The following is an 8,560-nucleotide window of genomic DNA, read 5'->3' as shown; positions in this document are numbered from 1 at the left end:
ATGAGCTTTGTGGTTTCTGTTAGAACTTTTCTACTTCTAACTACTGGTTCATAAATGAAAACGTTTGAAAATGGAATGCATCAACAGAACGGTGTTGGCAGTATAAAAACACCTACAGCACCTTGTATTCCCAGGTGGTCTCCCATCCAAGTACTAACCAGGCCCAACACTGCTTAGCTTCCAAGATCAGATGAGATTGGGCGTATCCAGTGTGGTGTGGCTGTAGATGAGCTTTGTGGTTTCTGTTAGAACTTTTCTACTTCTAACTACTGGTTCATAAATGAAAACGTTTGAAAATGGAATGCATCAACAGAACGGTGTTGGCAGTATAAAAATACCTACAGCACCTTGTATTCCCAGGTGGTCTCCCATCCAAGTACTAACCAGGCCCAACACTGCTTAGCTTCCAAGATTAGATGAGATTGGGCGTATCCAGTGTGCTGTGGCTGTAGATGAGCTTTGTTGTTTCTGTTAGTACTTTTCTACTTCTAACTACTGGTTCATAAATGAATACGTTTGAAAATGGAATGCTTCAACAGAACGGTGTTGGCAGTATAAAAATATCTACAGCACCTTGTATTCCCAGGTGGTCTCCCATCCAAGTACTAACCAGGCCCAACACTGCTTAGCTTCCAAGATCAGATGAGATTGGGCGTATCCAGTGTTGCTTGGCTCTAGATGAGCTTTATGGTTTCTGTTAGAACTTTTCTACTTCTAACTACTGGTTCATAAATGAAAACGTTTGAAAATGGAATGCATCAACAGACCGGTGTTGGCAGTATAAAAATATCTACAGCACCTTGTATACCCAGGTGGTCTCCCATCCAAGTACTAACCAGGCCCAACACTGCTTAGCTTCCAAGATCAGATGAGATTGGGCGTATCCAGTGTGGTGTGGCTGAAGATGAGCTTTATGGTTTCTGTTAGAACTTTTCTACTTCTAACTACTGGTTCATAAATGAATACGTTTGAAAATGGAATGCATCAACAGAACGGTGTTGGTAGTATAAAAATATCTACAGCACCTTGTATTCCCAGGTGGTCTCCCATCCAAGTACTAACCAGGCCCAACCCTGCTTAGCTTCCTAGAACAGATGAGATTGGGCGTATCCAGTGTGGTGTGGCTGTAGATGAGCTTTGTGGTTTCTGTTTGAACTTTTCTACTTCTAACTACTGGTTCATAAATGAATACATTTGAAAATTGAATGCATCAACAGAACGGTGTTGGCAGTATAAAAATATCTACAGCACCTTGTATTCTCAGGTGGTCTCCCATCCAAGTACTAACCAGGCCCAACACTGCTTAGCTTCCAAGATCAGATGAGATTGGGCGTATCCAGTGTGGTGTTGCTGTAGATGAACTTTCTGGTTTCTGTTAGAACTTTTCTACTTCTAACTACTGGTTCATAAATGAATACGTTTTAAAATGGAATGCATCAACAGAACGGTGTTGGCAGTATTGGTCTCCCATCCAAGTACTAACCAGGCCCAACACTGCTTAGCTTCCAAGATCAGATGAGATTGGGCGTATCCAGTGTGGTGTGGCTGTAGATGAGCTTTGTGGTTTCTGTTAGAACTTTTCTACTTCTAACTACTGGTTCATAAATGAATACGTTTGAAAATGGAATGCATCAACAGAACGGTGTTGGCAGTATAAAAATATCTACAGCACCTTGTATTCCCAGGTGGTCTCCCATCCAAGTACTAACCAGGCCCAACACTGCTTAGCTTCCAAGATCAGATGAGACTGGGCGTATCCAGTGTGGTGCGGCTGTAGATGAGCTTTGTGGTTTCTGTTAGAACTTTTCTACTTCTAACTACTGGTTCATAAATGAATACGTTTGAAAATGGAATGCATCAACAGAACGGTGTTGGCAGTATAAAAATATCTTCAGCACCTTGTATTCCCAGGTGGTCTCCCATCCAAGTACTAACCAGGCCCAACACTGCTTAGTTTCCAAAATCAGATGAGATTGGGCGTATCCAGTGTGGTGTTGCTGTAGATGAACTTTCTGGTTTCTGTTAGAACTTTTCTACTTCTAACTACTGGTTCATAAATGAATACATTTGAAAATTGAATGCATCAACAGAACGGTGTTGGCAGTATAAAAATATCTACAGCACCTTGTATTCCTAGGTGGTCTCCCATCCAAATACTAACCAGGCCCAACACTGCTTAGCTTCCAAGATCAGATGAGATTGGGCGTATCCAGTGTGGTGTGGCTGTAGATGAGCTTTGTGGTTTCTGTTAGAACTTTTCTACTTCTAACTACTGGTTCATAAATGAAAACATTTGAAAATGGAATGCATCAACAGACCGGTGTTGGCAGTATAAAAATATCTACAGCACCTTGTAGTCCCAGGTGGTCTCCCATCCAAGTACTAACCAGGCCCAACACTGCTTAGCTTCCAAGATCAGATGAGATTGGGCGTATCCAGTGTGGTGTGGCTGTAGATGAGCTTTGTGGTTTCTGTTAGAACTTTTCAACTTCTAACTACTGGTTCATAAATGAAAACGTTTGAAAATGGAATGCATCAACAAAACGGTGTTGGCAGTATAAAAATACCTACAGCACCTTGTATTCCCAGGTGGTCTCCCATCCAAGTACTAACCAGGCCCAACACTGCTTAGCTTCCAAGATTAGATGAGATTGGGCGTATCCAGTGTGCTGTGGCTGTAGATGAGCTTTGTTGTTTCTGTTAGAACTTTTCTACTTCTAACTACTGGTTCATAAATGAATACGTTTGAAAATGGAATGCATCAACAGAACGGTGTTGGCAGTATAAAAATATCTACAGCACCTTGTATTCCCAGGTGGTCTCCCATCCAAGTACTAACCAGGCCCAACACTGCTTAGCTTCCAAGATCAGATGAGATTGGGCGTATCCAGTGTTGTGCGGCTGTAGATGAGCTTTGTGGTTTCTGTTAGAACTTTTCTACTTCTAACTACTGGTTCATAAATGAATACGTTTGAAAATGGAATGCATCAACAGAACGGTGTTGGCAGTATAAAAATATCTACAGCACCTTGTATTCCCAGGTGGTCTCCCATCCAAGTACTAACCAGGCCCAACACTGCTTAGCTTCCAAGATCAGATGAGATTGGGCGTATCCAGTGTGGTGTGGCTGTAGATGAGCTTTGTGGTTTCTGTTAGAACTTTTCTACTTCTAACTACTGGTTCATAAATGAATACGTTTGAAAATGGAATGCATCAACAGAACGGTGTTGGCAGTATAAAAATATCTTCAGCACCTTGTATTCCCAGGTGGTCTCCCATCCAAGTACTAACCAGGCCCAACACTGCTTAGTTTCCAAAATCAGATGAGATTGGGCGTATCCAGTGTGGTGTTGCTGTAGATGAACTTTCTGGTTTCTGTTAGAACTTTTCTACTTCTAACTACTGGTTCATAAATGAATACATTTGAAAATTGAATGCATCAACAGAACGGTGTTGGCAGTATAAAAATATCTACAGCACCTTGTATTCCTAGGTGGTCTCCCATCCAAGTACTAACCAGGCCCAACACTGCTTAGCTTCCAAGATCAGATGAGATTGGGCGTATCCAGTGTGGTGTGGCTGTAGATGAGCTTTGTGGTTTCTGTTAGAACTTTTCTACTTCTAACTACTGGTTCATAAATGAAAACATTTGAAAATGGAATGCATCAACAGACCGGTGTTGGCAGTATAAAAATATCTACAGCACCTTGTATTCCCAGGTGGTCTCCCATCCAAGTACTAACCAGGCCCAACACTGCTTAGCTTCCAAGATCAGATGAGATTGGGCGTATCCAGTGTGGTGTGGCTGTAGATGAGCTTTGTGGTTTCTGTTAGAACTTTTCTACTTCTAACTACTGGTTCATAAATGAAAACGTTTGAAATTGGAATGCATCAACAGAACGGTGTTGGCAGTATAAAAATACCTACAGCACCTTGTATTCCCAGGTGGTCTCCCATCCAAGTACTAACCAGGCCCAACACTGCTTAGCTTCCAAGATTAGATGAGATTGGGCGTATCCAGTGTGCTGTGGCTGTAGATGAGCTTTGTTGTTTCTGTTAGTACTTTTCTACTTCTAACTACTGGTTCATAAATGAATAAGTTTGAAAATGGAATGCTTCAACAGAACGGTGTTGGCAGTATAAAAATATCTACAGCACCTTGTATTCCCAGGTGGTCTCCCATCCAAGTACTAACCAGGCCCAACACTGCTTAGCTTCCAAGATCAGATGAGATTGGGCGTATCCAGTGTGGCTTGGCTCTAGATGAGCTTTATGGTTTCTGTTAGAACTTTTCTACTTCTAACTACTGGTTCATAAATGAAAACGTTTGAAAATGGAATGCATCAACAGACCGGTGTTGGCAGTATAAAAATATCTACAGCACCTTGTATTCCCAGGTGGTCTCCCATCCAAGTACTAACCAGGCCCAACACTGCTTAGTTTCCAAAATCAGATGAGATTGGGCGTATCCAGTGTGGTGTAGCTGTAGATGAACTTTCTGGTTTCTGTTAGAACTTTTCTACTTCTAACTACTGGTTCATAAATGAATACATTTGAAAATTGAATGCATCAACAGAACGGTGTTGGCAGTATAAAAATATCTACAGCACCTTGTATTCCTAGGTGGTCTCCCATCCAAGTACTAACCAGGCCCAACACTGCTTAGCTTCCAAGATCAGATGAGATTGGGCGTATCCAGTGTGGTGTGGCTGTAGATGAGCTTTGTGGTTTCTGTTAGAACTTTTCTACTTCTAACTACTGGTTCATAAATGAAAACATTTGAAAATGGAATGCATCAACAGACCGGTGTTGGCAGTATAAAAATATCTACAGCACCTTGTATTCCCAGGTGGTCTCCCATCCAAGTACTAACCAGGCCCAACACTGCTTAGCTTCCAAGATTAGATGAGATTGGGCGTATCCAGTGTGCTGTGGCTGTAGATGAGCTTTGTTGTTTCTGTTAGTACTTTTCTACTTCTAACTACTGGTTCATAAATGAATACGTTTGAAAATGGAATGCTTCAACAGAACGGTGTTGGCAGTATAAAAATATCTACAGCACCTTGTATTCCCAGGTGGTCTCCCATCCAAGTACTAACCAGGCCCAACACTGCTTAGCTTCCAAGATCAGATGAGATTGGGCGTATCCAGTGTGGCTTGGCTCTAGATGAGCTTTATGGTTTCTGTTAGAACTTTTCTACTTCTAACTACTGGTTCATAAATGAAAACGTTTGAAAATGGAATGCATCAACAGACCGGTGTTGGCAGTATAAAAATATCTACAGCACCTTGTATTCCCAGGTGGTCTCCCATCCAAGTACTAACCAGGCCCAACACTGCTTAGCTTCCAAGATCAGATGAGATTGGGCGTATCCAGTGTGGTGTGGCTGTAGATGAGTTTTGAGGTTTCTGTTAGAACTTTTCTACTTCTAACTACTGGTTCATAAATGAAAACGTTTGAAAATGGAATGCATCAACAGAACGGTGCTGGCAGTATAAAAATATCTACAGCACCTTGTATTCCCAGGTGGTCTCCCATCCAAGTACTAACCAGGCCAAACACTGCTTAGCTTCCAAGATTGGGCGTATCCAGTGTGCTGTGGCTGTAGATGAGCTTTGTTGTTTCTGTTAGAACTTTTCTACTTCTAACTACTGGTTCATAAATGAAAACGTTTGAAAATGGAATGCATCAACAGAACGGTGTTGGCAGTATAAAAATATCTACAGCACCTTGTATTCCCAGGTGGTCTCCCATCCAAGTACTAACCAGGCCCAACACTGTTTAGCTTCCAAGATCAGATGAGATTGGGCGTATCCAGTGTGGTGTGGCTGTAGATGAACTTTGTGGTTTCTGTTATAACTTTTCTACTTCTAACTACTGGTTCATAAATGAATACGTTTTAAAATGGAATGCATCAACAGAACAGTGTTGGCAGTATAAAATGATCTACAGCAACTTGTATTCTCAGGTGGTCTCCCATCCAAGTACTAATCAGGGCCAACACTGCTTAGCTTCCAAGATGAGATGAGATTGGGCATATCCAGTGTGGTGTGGCTGTAGAAGAGCTTTATGGTTTCTGTTAGTACTTTTCTACTTCTAACTACTGGTTCATAAATGAATACGTTTGAAAATGGAATGCATCAACAGAACGATGTTGGTAGTATAACAATATCTACAGCACCTTGTATTCCCAGGTGGTCTCCCATCCAAGTACTAACCAGGCCCAACACTGCTTAGCTTCCAAGATCAGATGAGATTGGGCGTATCCAGTGTAGTGTGGCTGTAGATGAGCTTTATGGTTTCTGTTAGAACTTTTCTACTTCTAACTACTGTTTCATAAATGAATACGTTTGAAAATGGAATGCATCAACAGAATGGTGTTGGTAGTATAAAAATATCTACAGCACCTTGTATTCCCAGGTGGTCTCCCATCCAAGTACTAACCAGGCCCAACACTGCTTAGCTTCCAAGATCAGATGAGATTGGGCGTATCCAGTGTGGTGTGGCTGTAGATGAGCTTTGTGGTTTCTGTTAGAACTTTTCTACTTCTAACTACTGGTTCATAAATGAAAACGTTTGAAAATGGAATGCATCAACAGAACGGTGTTGGCAGTATAAAAATATCTACAGCACCTTGTATTCCCAGGTGGTCTCCCATCCAAGTACTAACCAGGCCCAACACTGTTTAGCTTCCAAGATCAGATGAGATTGGGCGTATCCAGTGTGGTGTGGCTGTAGATGAACTTTGTGGTTTCTGTTATAACTTTTCTACTTCTAACTACTGGTTCATAAATGAATACGTTTTAAAATGGAATGCATCAACAGAACAGTGTTGGCAGTATAAAATTATCTACAGCAACTTGTATTCTCAGGTGGTCTCCCATCCAAGTACTAATCAGGGCCAACACTTCTTAGCTTCCAAGATGAGATGAGATTGGGCATATCCAGTGTGGTGTGGCTGTAGAAGAGCTTTATGGTTTCTGTTAGTACTTTTCTACTTCTAACTACTGGTTCATAAATGAATACGTTTGAAAATGGAATGCATCAACAGAACGATGTTGGTAGTATAACAATATCTACAGCACCTTGTATTCCCAGGTGGTCTCCCATCCAAGTACTAACCAGGCCCAACACTGCTTAGCTTCCAAGATCAGATGAGATTGGGCGTATCCAGTGTAGTGTGGCTGTAGATGAGCTTTATGGTTTCTGTTAGAACTTTTCTACTTCTAACTACTGTTTCATAAATGAATACGTTTGAAAATGGAATGCATCAACAGAATGGTGTTGGTAGTATAAAAATATCTACAGCACCTTGTATTCCCAGGTGGTCTCCCATCCAAGTACTAACCAGGCCCAACACTGCTTAGCTTCCAAGATCAGATGAGATTGGGCGTATCCAGTGTGGTGTGGCTGTAGATGAGCTTTGTGGATTCTGTTAGAACTTTTCTACTTCTAACTACTGGTTCATAAATGAATACGTTTGAAAATGGAATGCATCAACAGAACAGTGTTGGCAGTATAAAAATATCTACAGCACCTTGTATTCCCAGGTGGTCTCCCATCCAAGTACTAACCAGGCCCAACATTGCTTAGCTTCCAAGATCAGATGAGATTGGGCGTATCCAGTATGGTGTTGCTGTAGATGAATTTTCTGGTTTCTGTTAGAACTTTTCTACTTCTAACTACTGGTTCGTAAATGAATATGTTTGAAAATGGAATGCATCAACAGAACGGTGTTGGCAGTATAAAAATATCTACAGCACCTTGTATTCCCAGGTGGTCTCCCATCCAAGTACTAACCAGGCCCAACACTGCTTAGCTTCCAAGATCAGATGAGATTGGGCGTATCCAGTGTGGTGTGGCTGTAGATGAGCTTTGTGGTTTCTGTTTGAACTTTTCTACTTCTAACTACTGGTTCATAAATGAATACATTTGAAAATGGAATGCATCAACAGAACGGTGTTGGCAGTATAAAAATATCTACAGCACCTTGTATTCCCAGGTGGTCTCCCATCCAAGTACTAACCAGGCCCAACACTGCTTAGTTTCCAAGATCAGATGAGATTGGGCGTATCCAGTGTGGTGTGGCTGTAGATGAGCTTTGTGGTTTCTGTTAGAACTTTTCTACTTCTAACTACTGGTTCATAAATGAATACGTTTGAAAATGGAATGCATCAACAGAACGGTGTTGGCGGTATAAAAATATCTACAGCACCTTGTATTCCCAGGTGGTCTCCCATCCAAGTACTAACCAGGCCCAACACTGCTTAGCTTCCAAGATCAGATGAGATTGGGCATATCCAGTGTGGTGTGGCTGTAGATGAGCTTTGTGGTTTCTGTTAGAACTTTTCTACTTCTAACTACTGGTTCATAAATGAATACGTTTGAAAATGGAATGCATCAACAGAACGGTGTTGGTAGTATAAAAATATCTACAGCACCTTGTATTCCCAGGTGGTCTCCCATCCAAGTACTAACCAGGCCCAACACTGCTTAGCTTCCAAGATCAGATGAGATTGGGCGTATCCAGTGTGGCTTGGCTCTAGATGAGCTTTATGG

The 8,560-nt window shown here is 41.6% G+C and overlaps 25 non-coding genes and 12 pseudogenes across 25 annotated transcripts; all 37 read right to left on the bottom strand.

Annotated features, from left to right (window-relative positions):
- Nucleotides 1-109: 109 nt before the first annotated feature.
- LOC135058719 (5S ribosomal RNA) lies at nt 110-228 on the bottom strand. Its single transcript, XR_010245143.1, has one exon. It is a non-coding gene; the product is annotated as a 5S ribosomal RNA (ribosomal RNA).
- A 107-nt stretch (nt 229-335) lies between these two features.
- On the bottom strand, nt 336-454 carry LOC134890185 (5S ribosomal RNA; annotated as a pseudogene).
- A 107-nt stretch (nt 455-561) lies between these two features.
- On the bottom strand, nt 562-680 carry LOC134890451 (5S ribosomal RNA; annotated as a pseudogene).
- Nucleotides 681-787: 107 nt separating this feature from the next.
- LOC135070664 (5S ribosomal RNA) lies at nt 788-906 on the bottom strand. Its single transcript, XR_010256819.1, has one exon. It is a non-coding gene; the product is annotated as a 5S ribosomal RNA (ribosomal RNA).
- Nucleotides 907-1,013: 107 nt separating this feature from the next.
- On the bottom strand, nt 1,014-1,132 carry LOC134890122 (5S ribosomal RNA; annotated as a pseudogene).
- Nucleotides 1,133-1,239: 107 nt separating this feature from the next.
- On the bottom strand, nt 1,240-1,358 carry LOC135061719 (5S ribosomal RNA). The gene has a single exon (XR_010248092.1). It is a non-coding gene; the product is annotated as a 5S ribosomal RNA (ribosomal RNA).
- A 302-nt stretch (nt 1,359-1,660) lies between these two features.
- On the bottom strand, nt 1,661-1,779 carry LOC135067964 (5S ribosomal RNA). Its single transcript, XR_010254173.1, has one exon. It is a non-coding gene; the product is annotated as a 5S ribosomal RNA (ribosomal RNA).
- Nucleotides 1,780-1,886: 107 nt separating this feature from the next.
- On the bottom strand, nt 1,887-2,005 carry LOC134893090 (5S ribosomal RNA; annotated as a pseudogene).
- Nucleotides 2,006-2,112: 107 nt separating this feature from the next.
- Nucleotides 2,113-2,231, bottom strand: LOC135067736 (5S ribosomal RNA). Its single transcript, XR_010253947.1, has one exon. It is a non-coding gene; the product is annotated as a 5S ribosomal RNA (ribosomal RNA).
- Nucleotides 2,232-2,338: 107 nt separating this feature from the next.
- Nucleotides 2,339-2,457, bottom strand: LOC135067849 (5S ribosomal RNA). Its single transcript, XR_010254058.1, has one exon. It is a non-coding gene; the product is annotated as a 5S ribosomal RNA (ribosomal RNA).
- Nucleotides 2,458-2,564: 107 nt separating this feature from the next.
- LOC134890183 (5S ribosomal RNA) lies at nt 2,565-2,683 on the bottom strand (annotated as a pseudogene).
- Nucleotides 2,684-2,790: 107 nt separating this feature from the next.
- Nucleotides 2,791-2,909, bottom strand: LOC134886311 (5S ribosomal RNA). The gene has a single exon (XR_010170398.1). It is a non-coding gene; the product is annotated as a 5S ribosomal RNA (ribosomal RNA).
- A 107-nt stretch (nt 2,910-3,016) lies between these two features.
- LOC135066155 (5S ribosomal RNA) lies at nt 3,017-3,135 on the bottom strand. Its single transcript, XR_010252410.1, has one exon. It is a non-coding gene; the product is annotated as a 5S ribosomal RNA (ribosomal RNA).
- Nucleotides 3,136-3,242: 107 nt separating this feature from the next.
- LOC134893089 (5S ribosomal RNA) lies at nt 3,243-3,361 on the bottom strand (annotated as a pseudogene).
- Nucleotides 3,362-3,468: 107 nt separating this feature from the next.
- On the bottom strand, nt 3,469-3,587 carry LOC135060400 (5S ribosomal RNA). The gene has a single exon (XR_010246794.1). It is a non-coding gene; the product is annotated as a 5S ribosomal RNA (ribosomal RNA).
- Nucleotides 3,588-3,694: 107 nt separating this feature from the next.
- LOC135066144 (5S ribosomal RNA) lies at nt 3,695-3,813 on the bottom strand. The gene has a single exon (XR_010252399.1). It is a non-coding gene; the product is annotated as a 5S ribosomal RNA (ribosomal RNA).
- Nucleotides 3,814-3,920: 107 nt separating this feature from the next.
- Nucleotides 3,921-4,039, bottom strand: LOC134890182 (5S ribosomal RNA; annotated as a pseudogene).
- A 107-nt stretch (nt 4,040-4,146) lies between these two features.
- On the bottom strand, nt 4,147-4,265 carry LOC135068452 (5S ribosomal RNA). The gene has a single exon (XR_010254653.1). It is a non-coding gene; the product is annotated as a 5S ribosomal RNA (ribosomal RNA).
- Nucleotides 4,266-4,372: 107 nt separating this feature from the next.
- On the bottom strand, nt 4,373-4,491 carry LOC134887874 (5S ribosomal RNA; annotated as a pseudogene).
- Nucleotides 4,492-4,598: 107 nt separating this feature from the next.
- LOC135060399 (5S ribosomal RNA) lies at nt 4,599-4,717 on the bottom strand. Its single transcript, XR_010246793.1, has one exon. It is a non-coding gene; the product is annotated as a 5S ribosomal RNA (ribosomal RNA).
- A 107-nt stretch (nt 4,718-4,824) lies between these two features.
- Nucleotides 4,825-4,943, bottom strand: LOC134888756 (5S ribosomal RNA; annotated as a pseudogene).
- Nucleotides 4,944-5,050: 107 nt separating this feature from the next.
- Nucleotides 5,051-5,169, bottom strand: LOC135068451 (5S ribosomal RNA). The gene has a single exon (XR_010254652.1). It is a non-coding gene; the product is annotated as a 5S ribosomal RNA (ribosomal RNA).
- A 107-nt stretch (nt 5,170-5,276) lies between these two features.
- LOC135066132 (5S ribosomal RNA) lies at nt 5,277-5,395 on the bottom strand. Its single transcript, XR_010252388.1, has one exon. It is a non-coding gene; the product is annotated as a 5S ribosomal RNA (ribosomal RNA).
- Nucleotides 5,396-5,502: 107 nt separating this feature from the next.
- Nucleotides 5,503-5,611, bottom strand: LOC134897830 (5S ribosomal RNA; annotated as a pseudogene).
- A 107-nt stretch (nt 5,612-5,718) lies between these two features.
- LOC134902015 (5S ribosomal RNA) lies at nt 5,719-5,837 on the bottom strand. Its single transcript, XR_010175493.1, has one exon. It is a non-coding gene; the product is annotated as a 5S ribosomal RNA (ribosomal RNA).
- Nucleotides 5,838-5,944: 107 nt separating this feature from the next.
- LOC134895753 (5S ribosomal RNA) lies at nt 5,945-6,063 on the bottom strand (annotated as a pseudogene).
- A 107-nt stretch (nt 6,064-6,170) lies between these two features.
- On the bottom strand, nt 6,171-6,289 carry LOC135060698 (5S ribosomal RNA). Its single transcript, XR_010247091.1, has one exon. It is a non-coding gene; the product is annotated as a 5S ribosomal RNA (ribosomal RNA).
- A 107-nt stretch (nt 6,290-6,396) lies between these two features.
- Nucleotides 6,397-6,515, bottom strand: LOC135066120 (5S ribosomal RNA). Its single transcript, XR_010252377.1, has one exon. It is a non-coding gene; the product is annotated as a 5S ribosomal RNA (ribosomal RNA).
- Nucleotides 6,516-6,622: 107 nt separating this feature from the next.
- On the bottom strand, nt 6,623-6,741 carry LOC134902014 (5S ribosomal RNA). Its single transcript, XR_010175491.1, has one exon. It is a non-coding gene; the product is annotated as a 5S ribosomal RNA (ribosomal RNA).
- Nucleotides 6,742-6,848: 107 nt separating this feature from the next.
- Nucleotides 6,849-6,967, bottom strand: LOC134897398 (5S ribosomal RNA; annotated as a pseudogene).
- A 107-nt stretch (nt 6,968-7,074) lies between these two features.
- Nucleotides 7,075-7,193, bottom strand: LOC135060697 (5S ribosomal RNA). The gene has a single exon (XR_010247090.1). It is a non-coding gene; the product is annotated as a 5S ribosomal RNA (ribosomal RNA).
- Nucleotides 7,194-7,300: 107 nt separating this feature from the next.
- On the bottom strand, nt 7,301-7,419 carry LOC135066109 (5S ribosomal RNA). The gene has a single exon (XR_010252366.1). It is a non-coding gene; the product is annotated as a 5S ribosomal RNA (ribosomal RNA).
- A 107-nt stretch (nt 7,420-7,526) lies between these two features.
- On the bottom strand, nt 7,527-7,645 carry LOC134885310 (5S ribosomal RNA). Its single transcript, XR_010169428.1, has one exon. It is a non-coding gene; the product is annotated as a 5S ribosomal RNA (ribosomal RNA).
- A 107-nt stretch (nt 7,646-7,752) lies between these two features.
- LOC135066096 (5S ribosomal RNA) lies at nt 7,753-7,871 on the bottom strand. The gene has a single exon (XR_010252354.1). It is a non-coding gene; the product is annotated as a 5S ribosomal RNA (ribosomal RNA).
- Nucleotides 7,872-7,978: 107 nt separating this feature from the next.
- LOC135064804 (5S ribosomal RNA) lies at nt 7,979-8,097 on the bottom strand. The gene has a single exon (XR_010251105.1). It is a non-coding gene; the product is annotated as a 5S ribosomal RNA (ribosomal RNA).
- Nucleotides 8,098-8,204: 107 nt separating this feature from the next.
- On the bottom strand, nt 8,205-8,323 carry LOC135058992 (5S ribosomal RNA). Its single transcript, XR_010245412.1, has one exon. It is a non-coding gene; the product is annotated as a 5S ribosomal RNA (ribosomal RNA).
- Nucleotides 8,324-8,430: 107 nt separating this feature from the next.
- Nucleotides 8,431-8,549, bottom strand: LOC135068450 (5S ribosomal RNA). Its single transcript, XR_010254651.1, has one exon. It is a non-coding gene; the product is annotated as a 5S ribosomal RNA (ribosomal RNA).
- Nucleotides 8,550-8,560: the final 11 nt, after the last annotated feature.

Source organism: Pseudophryne corroboree, chromosome 3 (genome assembly GCF_028390025.1).
Source record: "Pseudophryne corroboree isolate aPseCor3 chromosome 3, aPseCor3.hap2, whole genome shotgun sequence".
Taxonomy (NCBI): Eukaryota; Metazoa; Chordata; class Amphibia; order Anura; family Myobatrachidae; genus Pseudophryne; species Pseudophryne corroboree.
This window is presented reverse-complemented; position numbering and strand designations above follow the sequence as displayed.